The sequence below is a fragment of the Anopheles darlingi genome, chromosome 2, assembly GCF_943734745.1.
Source record: "Anopheles darlingi chromosome 2, idAnoDarlMG_H_01, whole genome shotgun sequence".
In the NCBI taxonomy this organism is placed as follows: Eukaryota; Metazoa; Arthropoda; class Insecta; order Diptera; family Culicidae; genus Anopheles; species Anopheles darlingi.
In genome coordinates, this window is record NC_064874.1 from 59,758,874 (window position 1) to 59,774,211 (window position 15,338).

Here is a 15,338-nt window from a genome sequence, read left to right on the forward strand (position 1 = left end):
AGGACATTTCAAAAATAGAGAAATTCTTCATGTATGGTTTTACTGATGATCGTGGTGAAACCCGTACCAATAAGAAACAAAAGACCACCTCTATGGTTCAAATGCGCTCAAAAGGAAATCAATTTTATTTCATCACTGCGCTTTGCGTTTTTATGAAGTAGGTTAACGGTTTCATTATTCACTTGTTTCATTCGTAGGTACAGTGTGTTTGTCCTGCTATTGCCGGTCTGTTTTGCATTTCAATTTGTTTGCTGGGAAAATTCATGTACGCTAAACTACTACAACCCAAACAAGGACGGGACTTTCATGTTTAAATATGTTCAAGAGAATATGTCTCTTACTATTTCTTATCTTGACTCTTCCGAAATCACTCATGAGCTGTTGGATAGAATTCCTGCGGCGGACTTAACGATCGCAGACTCATCTGATGTCAAAAGATTGCACATTTCTCGGAGTAGCAAATTGATGGATCTTAAGATAATTGAGACAGGCATTGTCTCAATTGAATGTGAAGTGAATGAAAACCTTCGAAAGCTGGTTATTTCGTTCAGTTCTCTTGCAACGATCTCGCCTTCCATAAGCAATTTGAAAAACCTAGAAAATCTGGGTATACAATCATGTCGGCTTCGTGAGCTAGATTTGGGTGTATTTTGTGGATTGAATTCTCTGAAGTCTTTGTACTGTCAAGGGAATAAAATACAGTCCATTGTCAGTAGAGTGAAGAGTTCCCCATGTAGGTTAGCTATGGCGATTATTAATTTGCAAAATAATTTAATACGTGTTGTGAATTTGGAGCTATTCAATCGATGCGATAATCTGAAAGTGTTGGCATTGAATAAGAACAGAGTTGAATTGGTTACTGGAAGATTTGCGAACAAGGCCATTGAGAGTATCGACTTGAGCACGAATCGGATAAATCAATTGAATTTGTGTCAATGGGGCACACCATCTTTGGTGAAATTGAAGCTTAATGAAAACCTCTTATCAGCTATGCCGGCATGTATCGATAAAATCACGAGCTTAGAAGTCATCAGCATACCGCACAATAATCTTACTCATTTCAATAGCAGCTGGTTGGAGTCCTTGGGAAATTTGAAAAAGATCGATTTAAGCAAGAATACGATTGCTAGCGTAATTTTCCAAAGTTTTCCCAAAGCTCTCGAGAGTTTGGACTTAACTGGCAATGGATTAAAGCCTGAAAATTTGCCATATACTCCGTTATCCAAACTATGTATTCAATTGGAATATGATGTATGTAGCCGTCTGAATGTATCTGGATTAGCTTAAACGGGAATTACAATGATGGTTTCATGTTTTGAAGGATTACATGCGGTGTTTACATCATTCTCTTTAATTGAGCGCATCAATATCTTTTATAACTACAATGATGAACGACCATCAAATGTCAGAAATCTAATGTAGCAAAAATAAAGCTTTCTATTGACATCAACTGCATGCTTTCGCAATAATGCATTTATTCCCGCTGGTTCCTCTAACTATCATTCTGTATTTTTTGGAGGTAAGTAGATTGGTCTTCTCCTCAAATGATAAATTCAAATGATAAGTGGTCAGACATATTTAAAGTGCCATTATGGTTTCGAATATCAAATGTGTGACATGTTTTAAGCTCCCCAATATAAGGTAGAGACAAGTGTACTATTTGCAGCAGACGGTCGTAATTATTTCGATTGGATGTGTTGCCAACGGTTGTATTGTCTCGTGATAGTAATGTTTATGAAAATGTGAGTTACGAATTACAATTCGTACGTGAGAAATAGGTTGGGACATTTCTTCTGCATAGTTTAAATTTATAATTTTGTGCACAACTCGTGCAATATTATAGATTGATTTTATGAATCCAACAACTGAATTGCTATATAAGTGATATAATACTTGCTCTGAAACGGGTTCGTTTGGTTATGATGATCCTAATGGAAAGTGTATTTTTGTTCTCAGGCACTGCTTGATCGTGCTGCTTTTCCCGATCAGCATTGCTTTTCGTTTTAATCGCACACCTATCTGCGAGTTGACGAATTACAACCCGCAAGAGATGGGACGTTCATGTTTAAATATGCTGCTGATAGTTATCTTAGCATATACAATCTCCAGTTTCCAGAAGTCGGTCCTGCGATATTGGATTACTATCCCTGGACTGAGTTGAACATCACGGTATCACCTCTTGTTAAACGATTGTACATTTCTCGGAATAGTAAGTTAACCAAACTCTCATTTATCACGACGGGAATGTCCACAATTGATTGCGAGTTGAATGAAAACCTTCGACATCTAAGTATTTTGTACAGTCCTGTGGAAACGATCTCTCCTTCCATACGTAATCTCATCACACGTAGTATACCTTGAATTATTTGGTATATTGCAAGGAGCACTGCGAGAACTGGATTTGGGTGTATTTTGTGGATCAGAGAGTCTAAAACGGCGTCTACACGATGACGAATGTTGGAGAACTTCTCGACGAGTACTTCTAAATTAAACGTCATCCCATACAAATCCAGCGAGAAGTTATCGCGATAACTGAAATGCACGTGTAGAGAGCGAGCAATCGAGAACGAGCCTGCCACACCTTTTGGAGCGGTCAAATCATATGTAAACAGTGATCTTGTGTTGTGTTTTGAAGGTCGTGAAAGTATTCGCGATAACTTTGTGTTTGTGCGCTTTTTAAGGGTTTTGAATTTACGCAGGAGTAAAATCCAGTCCATCGTTAGTAGAGTCAAAAATTCACCATGTAGTTCAGCTTTAGCACAAGTAGCATTAGAAAATAATTTGATATGGGCTTTGAATCTAGAGTTGTTCAATCGTTGCAATAACCTTAACCAGCTTTTGCTTAATACCAATGACATTGAATTGGTGACAGATTTGTGAGCAAGGTCGTTAAAAGAATCGACTTGGGCATGAATCGTATAAAGCAAACGCATTTGTGTCAATGGGAAACACCATTACTAATAGAATTGAAACTGAATCATAACTTCTTATCGGTTATGCCAACATGTATTGGCTAAATCAAGAGCTGAAAGCATGGAACAGTTAATAGCACAAAAGGACTTATCTCAGTCCAACAATGACGTAAAAAGGAAAGAAAGGTATCGTTTTCGGTATCGAAATGGATGGTTTGAATTCGGTCAACACTTGTTTATACAGCTTCCCTGCACGGATTTGGGCAATGAAGCTGTGCTCGAGGATCCTATTTGGTGATTTTCTGGCATAATACGACCTTAAAATTTCTCTTAAACATATTTGCCGAACTGTTATGTCGACTGTATTTTTTTTAATTGAATCACGCTGAAATATCCCATGATGGTCGAGTCACTTATGTCTGCAGAATGTAAGTATGCTGGATGTAAGTAAATTGAAAGGATTGCTATTGTTCGATTTTAATACCGTGTGTTTGTAGCGCTTATTGAGACTGAACGAGCCGTATGTTGCAATGAATGCGGCAAACACAAAACGAAACGATACGAGCTCGTCCACTTTACTTGGCATTCAAAATGATTTGGCCTCCAATGCATAAGATTATGTTAATGTTCGTAAATCTGCCTCTTAAGGACAATGTAAGTATCCTTAGATCAGGCATATAAAGTAAGGTGGGGAAAAAGTTCGAATTAGGCTTTTCTAGAAAACGGCTTCACCGATTCGACCACCACTATACTCGTTTGGATTACAAATGTTAGAGAAATGCGTTAACTTTCAATTTTTGAGATTTCGGTCAAATATTACGTGTTTTTGGAAACAGTATCTCGCTTCGTGGACATGTCCTACATCAAACCTTCATAAGCGACGAAGAACACAAAATTAACACAGATTCCATCGGTACAGCCCTTGTTTTGAAATACAAACGGAAAGTTTTGCAATTGACAATTTTCAGAAATGTTTCTAGTGGGGCATTGTAGGGTTTCAAGTGCGAACTAATTGCTAGGGCAAAAATAGGCGGTTGTGGGTTGTATATATTCAATTTTTCGGAATTATCTGTCTCACAATGGTAACCTTAAAACATAAAATTGTCTTTTAACAGATATTGCTCAAGTTGTGGTAGAGTAAGCTGGGGCAAAACCCATCCAGTAAACGTAAAAAACTGTTGCTGTGATTCGTTGAACTACTAAAAGTACAAAAACACCGAAACTGCACACATTACTTCGTGAATTACTTGAGAAACTGCTGATTTTAAAGGAACGAACTTTTGCCCCACTGGTGGGACAAAAGTTTGTTTCGAGGGTTGCCTAGAATTATCCATTTTAACCAAACAAATTGTCATTTGATCGAGCTAGCACTTTTACAGTAGAGAAATAAACAGTTGATGAATAATTCAATGCATTTTTTCAGTTGTAACTTTATTTAATTTATTTTATAAAAAAAATCCATTAAGCCCGAACGTTTGCCCCACCTTACTCTACTCATGTGCGATTACATTATCTCTTTTGCCATAGCTTTAGGCGGACATCAAATCAAACCAATTCTAGAACCAGAAATCGAAATCTATACTGAAAGAAGCAACAATAACCACATCCAAACCGGTGCACGACTCCAAATGAGTCTACACTGTGTATCACTCAACGTATCCAACTTCTGATCCAGATTACATACCGATGGGCAATACCAGAGAGCAGCAGTATAGGAATGATGAAAATGTTCTAATGAATAGTCTTAACGCTGTTTCAAACCCATGTTATATTCAAATGAAGGAATTCGATTAGTTGTTTAAGTTCAAACAAATAAGATAATACAAGCATGCCTTCAGAGTAACAAATGCATCCTTCGATTGGTTCGAAACGATTTTCCAAGATGAGGAGCGAGTTCCATCTGGCAGCTGGTAGATTGAAGGAATACTGTTCTACTTACTGCTATTATCGGCGGACCACATGAGCATTACTCAAGAAAGTGCTTTGATTCAGCCATATGTGTTTGTTCCACTCGCGCTATTTATATCCAAGGCTTGGATATCTTGACAAAATGAGTTCCTTTACCAACCATCCGATTTGACTCCAAAATTGCTTCCTGATGTAGTGTAAAAGTGAAGGAAGTTTGTTCGATTATACGCTCATTCTCTTCTCTCTCGCTCTCTCTCTCTCTCTCTCTCGCTCTCTCTCTCTCGCTCTCTCTCTCTCTTTCTCTCTCACACACACACACACAAGCAGCATGGTATAACCGCCTCCCGCACGCAATCGCGCAAAGTAATGTGCCGCTTCCCCGAGGTCAGATGCCGTGGAGCGCGTTGACAGCCAGACAGGGCCGCTCCTGTACCCGATCGCATTGATCCGCCCGTAATCCTCACGATCCACCAAACCCATACGGTGCACGCACTAATGAGGCATCCGGTGACTCCGGGAGTCACTTGGCTTCGGTGGCGTCGAGCGGCGACGGCAGCGACGGCGACGTGCTACAGATATCGCGACGAGATTAAGGCTGCCGCGCTGTGCTCTCTGTAGCCCGCGCATTGTTATTGCGTTCATATTTCAGGATAGTTACCCTTCGCCCATCACCTCCCATTTCGTGTGCATGCGCGTGTGTGTGCGTGTGTGTGTGTGTGTGAAACGGAATGGAGAAAAAGCGATCTTCGAGCGAAATCGAAATCGAACCGAGCGCGGAGTAACGGAGTGCGACAATCAATTGCCGCCCAACCCGGCTACCCTCCCGGTTAGCAGCGATTCCGTTCCAAGGACTGAAATGTCCTAATAAGCCGCTCAGGGACATGTAAATAACACCTCGGCGCCCTTGCCGACAGCCAGCCTAGCGAGTGGGATTTATGCCTTTCGTCCGTTCGGTGGTGGTGGTCGTCCGATCCATCCACCTCGTCACGGCCAGTATTCCCTACTGGTACGGTGACGTGATTTACCTGGCGCAAAACCAACGACCAACGCGACCGCGAGTACGGTCTCGCGCGGTAATAACGCTTCGCGCGATAAGAGAACAACCTACGCCAACCGAAAGTTGCTCCGCTAAGTACGGCTGCCGTAGGTACCGCTCTGGGTGCTGCTGCTGCTGCTGCTGCTGCTGCTGCTGATCCCGGGATTCCGAGGTCCGAGCGAGAGTGTCATTTCACAGTACAACGCACTCGCAAATGGCCGCGCAAATGGCCATCTGGCACTTCGAAGCCATACTGATCCGCTGTGGCTCTCGCTCTGTCGTTGCTTCTCGCTTCTCATTACTGTCCATGGCGCAACCGAGGTGCTTAATGGAAAGTAAATCCACCAGAGTAGTACAGAAGCGGATGCGCGGTGCGAGGCAACCCCCACGATCGTCGGTCAAGGTGAGCTGAGCTGCTGTCGTGAGTACGTTAAGGTGCCTGGCCACGAACGCAACTTTTCGTTAAGAACTGTCAAAATGGGGGTTGAAATAAAGTTGCTACCACGGCCAGGCGCGGTTTAAAGATGAAAAATACTTTCTTTACGATCGATTTCTATCGATCGGTCGCTATAAAAAACTGTCCAAATGCGTGACGCATGTAACGATTATATAATCTCCCGGTATTGGTGCGTTTTTGGTTGCTAATGTGACTGCGTGTATATGAAATAAAGGTTACTTCAACTCCTTAAATGGCAGGCAATGAATGTTTCATTACTGTAACAGTTGTTATCATGGCCACGCACCTTCACGGTAGTCGATTAACAAATAATCTACATTAATAACAATGGAAAACTCTGGAAGCCAGGGCCACGTGGGTCTTTGGCTTTCTCGTTGCGTCTCTTTCAGTGATGCTGGTAGAAGGGAGGTCACACCAGGACTCGCTAAACGACAGGAACCAACTCAAGAACATCATACACGCGTGTGTGTGTATGTGTGTCATCGTGCTAAATAAAGGTGTAATTTATGCCTTCATTCTTCGCATCATCGCGCACAACTGGCCGTAGGACTGGCCAGCTGCGTACGCGCTTGGGCGGTTCCGGTGCATCCTTTCCGCGACTATATTCCCGGGGATCCCAGAACCGATGGTTACGGCCGGTGAAGGGGTGTGCTGGTGTTGGTGAGGTGGCGTAGAATGAGGTGAGTGAGCGCAGAATTTATGACGGGATTGGGACGGGGGTACGGGGCTGATGTAAAATGCGTTTTGATTATGATTTGAATGGGTGCTAAATTTAAATTTCTGTTTTTACGGCCCATCGTTAGTTAGTGTTTAATTCAATTACCATACCGAGGAGGAGGGAGCTGTCCGGACTGCTTAAAGGCGCGCCTTTAACCTCCAAGCGGTCCAGCGCAGGTTAAGGATGACGCGGTGGCGGTGGCCCGTTCTAGCCGTACGCCCGGAACGCCATGGACTCCCGTAAGAATTCGCGAAACGCGCTCGCTGGCGATGATCATCATTTGATCGTTGGCCTAGGACCATCGGACCGACGACCGGTCCCGGATCCGCCGATGGCGGCCATGGTCCGCGGTGGTGTTGAAGTGTTTTGCGCGATTTTGATGTGTCGACCTCCCGTGACCTAAGGAGAAAGAAAGAACGAAGGAACGAAAGAGAGAGAGAGAGAGCACACGCTTGGATGGCTTGGCCACATGAGACCGCAGATGGGGATGCCGAGGACCCTCCACGGTGTCGCCCGCTTAATCGGGTGAATGATGAGGGAATTTGTATTTATTAACGCCGGACACTAGTCCGCGCCCGACCACGGATCTCGCACCTCGGATGACAAACGTTTCGCCAAGACGCGCGCATCATGGACGAGTCTAGGATTTACGGTAAACTTCGGGACGGTTTGTTCCGGATTTCAGTGGCCGTCTCGTGGAGAGCGTCTCGAGCGGGGGCGCGGGAGAGAGCAGCTCGTTAATGATGAGTCGCGGTGGCAAAAACGTGTGCGGGAATATGATTCATAATGTTGCAGAGACTGCTGCTGCTGCTGCTGCTCCTCTGTTGAAAGCTCTGACTAGCTCGATGATACTGATGGTCGATTAATGCGCGCCCCAACAACGGTTTCCCTTTTGATGGCCCGTTGGGTTGATGAGTGTGATTCACGTCACAGAGCGTGCTTTCTGCTGGTACTTTTGCGCTAATAGCGTACTTTATGAGGGGTTTGGAGTGAATCGAATGCTGAAAAACACTATTGTTAGTTCATTTCGTAGAGGGACAAACAAGTTTAAAAAACAGTTTTAATACATTCTGGAACTTTATTCAAAGCTGTAGTTTTTGTAGTGTTCTGGCAACGAGATGGTTGTAGTATCGATGAGTTCAGATGCGATGTGGTTTAGTAAAGTAGGAATCGCATTGTTAAAATGCAACTGCGAGCATTTGTAATTTTTTTATATGATCGTTATTGGTTATATGATCCATTGGTTTATTGGTTATTTGGATCCACAGCAAATCCAGTTCATTTTCATTTTCGCCTTTTATTTTTACTTGAATATTCGTTGCGGTATCTGCTAATTGTGTAAAGGATTTACGAAGAAAATGAAAAAAGTGTGTTATTGTAAAATGAAACATTTTGTCTAGGGTCTTCAAAAAAAGGCAAACAGACACTTGCAAACAACAGCACAGTGCCGATTGCTCCATTTTTCACAAGTAATTAACTCTCATCTGGGTAAATCTGGAAATTGAACTATATCTCATTGGCATGAATATTGGTTTAAAATATTTATATTGTTTATTGCTACTGCAATACATTTGTTGGAAATCGACAATAATAAATGAAGGGATGGTATTTTTCCATTTTCTGGGGAAATATATTTGCTAAGAACATGGGAAAAAATCAAAATTTGCTAAAAAACAGTTGAGGTCATAAAACTGTCTATTACATCATCACATTGCGAATTTTCAAGAATGTAGGAATCAGCAGCATTAGTCAATGAAATTTATCAATAGCTTATATATATTTTTAAAAGAAGGATTGGAGATTGGATTTTTACCCAATTTTTGATACCCTTAAGGCTCTTCTCATAATGTTGTCATAATGTTGAAACTTTTTAGCGACTTAGCGAAAATCTTTAAGTAAAATCAATAGTACATAATTCCTCTCCTGTTCGTTCGTCTTTATTATGCAAACATGTGGTATCCCATGCTCGTACTCATAATATGTTGACTGGTTTTATATAGTTAATATTATTAAATTCGCAACAACTATTGAATTTTGCGGCCTTCGTGACATGTTGATTTACACTGTTGTCCTTTAAACAAAGAAAACCTCGATTTGCCTGTTTTTGTACTATTATCTAATCTTTCGGAATGATTTTTATGGCCCTGTGAACTAGAAGAAAAATGTTGAGCACTTTTCCTCTTATTCCTATTGCTATTCCTATTATTATAAGACAACATATCAACCAACACATGAAAAATCAAACCACTTTACAATATACTTTCTTCTAAGTATTTCACTTTCTGAAACCAACTGAAGTGCAAGTGTATCGATGACACTGATTCACGTTTCTTGCTCGTCTCGTGTTCATAGGACCGCAGAATGCTTTTCATCAATCCTCCACGAAGCAGCCTCATCTCACAATCGTCAATCCTTACCTGATGATTCCGGTTATTCCCGGAACGGAAAGTGAAGCTCCGTGAAATCAACACTCGCCATCCATCCATCCATCCATCCATCTATTCCACCGATCGGTTCTCCCATCATCACGTAATCATCATTCCGTGCGGCCCCGGGCGCGCCAAAGCAAAAACGGTAACGCCACTCGGCGAAGAAGGTCAGCCCCGAGGACCCCCGAGAGAAAGCGATCCCGTGGCCACGGTTGGTAAGCCGAGAGGCGAGTACGAGGATGAAATAATTTAGCGATCAAAACGCAAACGCTCCGTTCAGTTACACCACTCCGAAAGGGGGGCCGTTCCTGGTGAAAGAATCATTGTCATCCGTCAACGTCTTTCTCACCGTCTCCGACGAGACCGACGGACCGCATCTTTTGTGAGGGTGATGGTCTCGTTAGGATGGTGCTTTTGGGTCCTACTTTGCGCTCGCTGCGACTTTCGATTTTCCACAGTCCACTCCAGCGAGATCGCGATCCGATTCTGTGCTACGAGGCCGAGCCGGTAGACCGGGCGGGTACTGTCGGTCTGTGGAATAGGGAAAATGGTATCGCAATCCTTCGCAGAATCACGGAACGGCATGGCAAGGCATGGCGGTTAACTTTCACCTTCGACCGTTAGGACGAGCCGCGGCACCGTGTTTATTCTGCTTTTTATATCCGCGAATTCCGCATTTGATGATCGCGTGATGTGACGTGGCGCCTCGTATCCGCCCGATGGCACACACACTATCATGGAACCGATCGCACCACACGTCATCATCACAGGGGTCAGGTCCCCGCGGTTAATCTACGGTTAAATGGCCGACTGGAAATGGTTCACGGAACGATCCAAGGGTCCAGTTCCGGTTGTAATGGTGAGGCCATAACTCTCACCTTCTGCCCTTCGTAGACGTAGCCGTCGATCGTATCGCGAGATGCACGGCACATTGTCATGGTCGTCGATCGTTGTGCGCCACTGTATCGGTTATGAGTTTTCCTTTGGCTCCTATCTGCTCGAGATGACGGTTTTTCCTTTCCATTACCAACTGACCGACTGACTGGCACTGGCGGGGTACGACTTTCGCTTTCCGCTGCAACGCGCCTTTAGCCAACGCAAGATGATCGACATTAATGCCGTCATGGCCATGGATGGCGGACGCTTCTATTGACCGCGATGCTCGCGCCGGTATCCAGCGGTATCTCTCGTGCAGCAGCTGTCATCATATTTCACGGCGCGGCGGCAGCGCAACCGTTCCTTCTGTTGTGCTGACCGTTGTCCGAGGTCCAGCTCCGAGGACCAGTAGTTAGGTCTCGAGAGAGAGAGAGAGAGGCCTCGCTCGACATCGATGACAGCGTCCAGCGACGACCGGGAGATAACGAGCCAAGTACGATGAAAGGAAGTCTGCCAGACAGCCAGCCATCCCAGGAGGGTGGAAGAGGAGCTTCGATTGAAAAGTTTGAATATCGACTACGGGTCCGTCTGCATGCGTGTTTGTTGCATAAGTCTCGGGTCAGGAAGACCCGGTTCGTACTCGATCGAGGCGATCCTCTCTACGCCAAAGATCATCTCCGTTTCACTTTCGCAAGTCCCAGCGGGGAAAAAAAAATCCCAGCCCACCGTTAAGTGAAAGCTGCTTAGCCGGCGAACCGATCGAGACCCAGATCCCGGCCGAGATGATTGACAGGACAGCAACGGCAGCACCAGCAAAGGCGTACAGTGCTGCACATCACCCAGCCGGCAGCAGATATGACATTTACGCGCCACAAGTTTAGACCTCGGGGTGCAGATACCAATGTCGGCAAGTCAATGACCGTTCCTGCGCAGATGAGCGTGTGCGTGACGGGCTCGTACAAAGCTCGTCGTCGCGATCGCCTTTGCTCTGGATAAATAAGCATCGCGATCTCGCGATCTAGGCCGCGATCGCAGAGCCACGTCTCAATGATGCTGCTGCTGCTAAGTCCGCGCTATCGGCTTCCGTGTGAGCTGTGTGTGTGTGTGTGCCAATGGGTTCTGAGCCCGCGCTCAGCTGGCATTAGTGCTGCGCTACGGTTCCACGGCGAGGAGCGATCAGTCGTAAATCAAATCTTTTAAATGTTATTATCGTAAATTAGACTTAAACGTGGCGAGCGTGGCGGGTGTTTCTTTATTATTTTTTTTGGTTTAGGGCGAGACCAGCCGCACTCCCGATGGTGCCACCGCGTATCTGCATTCCAGGCCAGAAACCAGCAGCCAACAGCGAGCAGCAGCTTATCAGCAGGTTTTTGGTTTCGAGGGTCGGACGAGTGTTTAATATGATTCCTTCCTTCGTCTTCGCGAGACGAATCGCGTATCACGTATGTCGCGGCGCTCTTCCCCATCTGCGTTATGCGAGGAGGCCTCCTGCTGAGTTTCCCATCCACAGCTGGCTGGCTGGCTGGCTGACTGGTGCGAGGCCTAGCGAGTCCGAGGACAACGGCTGGGCATGAATAAAACAAATAGCCAGCCAGCTAGCCAGCCAGTCAGTTCGGTTTCGGTGCGACGGCCAACTAACACAGAGAGAGAGAGAGAGAAAAGAACAGAGTGTCCAGTGTTGGGGACAGGTCGGTTTTTCGGAGGGCGGGCAAATCTTTTCCGAGCGATCTTTCCGCGCAAAACCGCCAAAAGCCCGGGTACGTTCTGAAGGTGGAGGACGCAGACATCAAAGCGAAGCTTCCAAAATGGTGATACGGCACACCAACACAGAGAGAGAGACGGAGCGACATCAAGGGCCCACCAGTGGAGTGGCGAAATCGTGAGCTTTCGGTTCCGGTGGCTGACTTTGCACGCGGGTTTGAAATATGACATCCCCCTTCTCGGACTGACCTACAATGGCGTGGCATGTGTTTTTGGAAAGACATTTTTGGCGATCGTCCGGTGAACCGCTGCTGCTGTTGCTGCTGCTGCTGCTGCTGGTTTTCTGCGCTTCTTGTCGCAAACGTGACTGGGCGGCGAGCGCGCGTGAGCGGATTCTCTAAGAAGGTTTGGCGAGGAGGGCGTGCATTTGATTTATGTCCGAGATGCAACTCATTTTCGGACTCGGCACTCGGACGACCCTCCGTTTGGGGCTCATTACCTGTTTGTGCCACACCTCGCAAGGTAGGCACCGCGGTTCCGGAGTTGTTTGCTTGCCCCCACACATACACACACACACATCGTTGCGATCCGTTTTATGAGCTTCGCGCGAATGCAGCGTGCATCCGCGTCAGAGTTATTATCCTTTAAGTGGCCATCGTTTGACCGCCCGCGCGTCGTATGCTCGTTATTGTGTGTGTGTGTGTGAGTGTCTTACCGGTTTACGATTGTTTGAACAGATACATTAATGTGGCAATTAATCTTCTTTTTTACGTGCATCGACAACGGTTTTATTTGGTAGCGGTGTGTGGTGGCAGTGAGTATAGTACCGGGGATTGCTGACATAATGTTTTGATTTGTGCGCTGGGGAAATGCTAATGCACGAACGAAATGGCGGGAACATTAAACGAGTTGTAGACCCTGGTTTTTTGCATCCAACATAGAGTTTCGTTTGATTGACGAAAAAAGTTTGTTAGACAACTCAATCGTACTTCTTAAGGACTCTAAAGAATTCTTCAAATATGATCAATCTCATTTAAAATCGAAGTGTAGCTGCGCAAGAACATGCTCCTTGAGTAGTATCGTTGTTATAATAAACGTTTATTATCCAACCTTTTTTTTCAAACATGAAGTAAGAATTTAAAGCATCCTAGGAAAACAAGTTCCATCAAATTGATTGTTACTTACAAACATCATTTCTTGTATTAATGCATAGAACTCGAAAAGATCTGGATAAACTGAACCAAGAGAAGTTGAAGGATTTTCACAATCCAAAGGAATGGAAGTGCATTTGAAATTTCATAATGAACCGATTAATTGCTCAAACTTTTCTGGGCAGGGCTAAATTATCTTTTCGTATATAATATTTTCTTTCGTAATCTTTATGAAAAACATGATCTTTAATACTGATGTGGAGCACAAAAAATCAGTAAGGAATTGAATTTCATTTGCAATTTGAATTTCACTTTTGATTAATCAAGTAAAATAGTTTGTCAATAACATGAAGAGTATTTCCTCAAGTGAGTTAAATCATGCCGCAAAATGCAGACGTCTCGGTAGAGAAAAAAATCGAAAAAGGTTCAATAATTAACTTTTCCATATTTAGCGTTCACACTAGGTCGAACGTCTCTTGGGCAGCTTGGGAGCATGTTCTTGGGCAGCTTGGGTCTCCTACTTTCGAATGTTAGTAAAGACAGTTTTAAGATTCAAGCTAGCTTAGCAATGGCAATCACTTAGCAGACAAAGCAGAGTTAGTTGAAATCGAATTATAAGACTAAAAATTACAGAAACAATTGTAAAATGCTGAACTTCTGAGATGCTATTTCATAACTTGATGATGTTATAAGCTGACGCTAAATTCAGAACGTAAATTTAAGTTTGATCAACATATTACAATACGATTACATCAAATCAATAATTAGTCATCCAATACGAACAAATAGAATGCTTAATCCTTCTTAATCGCAGAATAGGAAATATTTGACTTTGAGGAAAAAAGCATCACAGATAGTCACTAACAGTCTCAACACTCGATCGCAACATTAAGTAGCCAATAATCGATTAAATGAAAGGTTCGTATCGTCTAATAAGCCCAAAGTTCTCGGTGGTCGCCCCACAAGCCCATACATCTCCCGGAGCTAGGAACCGCATTCCAAGAAGCCCCCAATCACCAATTGCAATGCCAATCGTGGAATGTGCGGCCAACAATAAGACCGATTGAGTGCGTGGACATTCGATAGGGAGGCAGCCGTTTCGGGCATCGGGCAACATCGAGCTGATTAAGCTTAACGAGAGATGCTGATTGTTCGCAAACCGATTCGCGAGATTTGGAGATTCTGATGCCAACACGGCACACGGGAAGAATGAGAAGAAGAAGAAGAATGCCAGCGGAACATCGCGATGCGCGAGGCCCCCAAGTACGACTCGATGGCAATAAAAAGGGCAAACATAAAACGAAAAGAAGAAGAATGAAAAAGAAAACAAGGAAATAGGAGTCGAACAAAACCGAAAGAAAAAAGCGTCCGATCATCGATCGCGATCTCGCGATCACGAAGCACTAGGCTTTCGGTGCGACGGTTGCTGCTCTCGATCTCCCAACCCTCCTCCTCCTCCTCCTCCTCCTCCATAGCTCCCCACATAGCTCTCGATCGATCGCCACGAGACCGAGCGACCGAGATGTTCCGCGCGATGATCGCGATGACGAACCTGAGCTTGAAGCACCATTGGCAAATGGTCAATAAAATAGTTTACTTCCTCCGTGTACTCCGAAATCGAACCGAAAAACGCGTCCAGATTTGGAGCCGAGCACCGAAAACGAGTTCAAACCCCCAGGATCCAGAACCAGGTCCAGGGGAGCGCGCGCGTGTGTGTGTGTGTGTGTGTGTGTGTGTGTGTGTGTGTGTGCGAGATGATACGCTCCGCGCTGTCAAGCGTTTCATTGTAATCAGTTGATTTAATGGGCGACTTGATGTGGCCGTTTGCTGTTGTTGTTGTTGCTGTTGTTGTTGTTGTTGTAGTGCTCTTGAGCTTGAGCTTGGTGGATGCCGCGGTCCAACCGTGAGATAGTCCAGGCCAGGTGAGAGTCCGCGTCCTCCTCCGTTCTTCCTTACCTACTCTTGAAGCAAAACCGGTACTAATCCTACGCCAGAAACAGATTGATTGCCATCAAAAATACGACACATCAAGATTTGTGTTTCGATTCTTCTTGGTTGCCGCATTCCCCTTCTTCTGCGCCCCCGGAATCGTCATCATCGTCATCATGGTCGTCATCGTCGTCGTCGTCGTCGACGTCGTCTTTGGCTGT